Source organism: Cicer arietinum, chromosome 3, assembly GCF_000331145.2.
Source record: "Cicer arietinum cultivar CDC Frontier isolate Library 1 chromosome 3, Cicar.CDCFrontier_v2.0, whole genome shotgun sequence".
In the NCBI taxonomy this organism is placed as follows: Eukaryota; Viridiplantae; Streptophyta; class Magnoliopsida; order Fabales; family Fabaceae; genus Cicer; species Cicer arietinum.
In genome coordinates, this window is record NC_021162.2 from 57258233 (window position 1) to 57260505 (window position 2273).

Below are 2273 nucleotides of genomic sequence, written 5' to 3' on the forward strand. Positions count from 1 at the left end.
AGATATTGGGTGTATAAGAAAAATGAAGGGTAATCATTTTAAACAATGCAAATTTGATTGGCCTCAAAAGATGAAAAAATGTGATTACACAAGATATATTAGAATCATTATGTAAAGAATGTTATCTTCATTGATTCCTGGAATCTTGTATGAAGTCACATAAGGATCGGGGAACAAAAAAAAAATTAAAAAAATAAAAAGAGAATTTATCTTAATTGCATGCATCTTAAATTTTTTCAAATAGTCACACATCATCTATGCGTCTTTACTCATATTTTACATATACTCAACAACTCCTTATATCATGCATAATGAGTTAATCATGCATATCTTATGTGTATATTTTATTTATATTCAACAACTTTTGTATCGCATTATTCATTTTACGTTTGCATTACCACATACATGTTTCCTTTTAAAAATAAAAATAAAACAAATTTATCTCATTTTATTTACATTCTAAATTTTAAACTCATGTTTGGTTTAGTCATCATTTTATTTATATCAATCGATCAACGCATCGGTAACCAATCCGAAGACGATCATCACTTTATTTTATGTCGATCTACGCAGTAATCAATCCGAAGAGATCATCACTTTATTTTACGTCGATCTACGCATCGGTAATCAATCCGAAGACGATCATCACTTTATTTTATGTCGATCTACGCATCGGTAATCAATCCGAAGACGATCATCACTTTATTCATCACTTTATTTTATGTCGATTTACGCATCGGGTAATCAATTCGAAGACGATCATCACTTTATTCATGTCGATCAACGCATCGGTAAACACTCCAAAGACGATCATTTTTTATTTATTTTTGTCAATCACCAACTTCTTTTACATTCTTTCGTTTTTTTAAAATCATCAATTTTCTTTTACAATTCAAATTATTTTTTATTTTCTCCTACATTCGAAATTAATTTGTACAAAATTTAGGTCTTTATATTTAATTATTTTTTAACACGTAAAATATAATTAAATAGGGGCAAGCTGTAGTACCTCAATTTTGTCCCAATAATTAAAAATTATTTTCATAATAATAAAAACAAAAAAAACATAATCTATACACTCTTCATACCGTGTTCGTCCATGTAATTTTAATTTTAATTTTTTTTAATCTTTGAATTTTAATTTTTTATTTTATCCCAATTATATCTTCACCATTCCTACCCTCAATCGTAAAGCTTGATTTTATATAGTGGACAAGTTGCTGCAAAACCCATAAATCTCTTTTATTTCATGAACATATTGCTGTCAAACAAATAAAACTCATACATTTCTTTTATTTTATGAACATATTGACGTAAAACAACGAAAGAACCAGAACTTTGTTTTATTTTATGAACACAACAATGAAGAACTCAGAACCCGATTTTATCTCATCAACACTTTGATGTATAACAATAAAAATTCGAAACTTAACTTTACCTAACGAATACAACAGTTCACTATTTTAGTCTATAAGAAGAAGATAAAAATTCATTTGAAAGGGGAGGAAAGATAGAAATTTATGTGAGAAAAATTGAGAGAAAAAAAAAATAGAAAACTTAGGAATAGAGTCATAACCGTAGTATCAAGGCTAACCGGAAGCTGTTGTAACATCACTACCTTCTCCTTTGCCGCCCCGTTACACCCGATCTACCTTTTGGTTTGGTCTCTATCACCTTAATACATTTTTGTCTGTCGTTTATTGTTGACGTATATGATAACTTTATTTCTTAAAATCTGATTTTATGTTCAAATTATATTTATCATTTGTTTAAAATTAAGAGATATATTGTTAAAATGATGCTAAGATAGTTGTTGGTAGCATTGAATGTTAAAATTTCTTTTCATTTGGATTCTCTTTACTTTACGCGTGTCTGTCACAATACAGCTAGCTTTCTTTTCCTCTTTTCCACTTCAGCGTGCAATCTATGTTGCACCAAATCTTTCCTTTTGCAAGCTATTTATTTTTATTTTTTTTTTTCATATAACTTTGTTATGAAAACAACCAACATTTTCTTTTATTTTTTTTTTTAGGTATATTTTTTCCAAACTTTGGCCGCTTATTAAGTTTTTGTTATATAAAGTCTTGTTTTGTTAAAAAATAATACTGCAAAAAATAAATAAAATCATGCGCAGTGTAGTTTTTTTTATGTGTTAATATAATTGTTATATCATGATAATTTCAAAATTTATTTTATTTTTAATAAATTAATAGTTATATAAAATTATTTCAAAATAATTAATGAGATGTGACATCTTTTTAATTGTTGAGCAG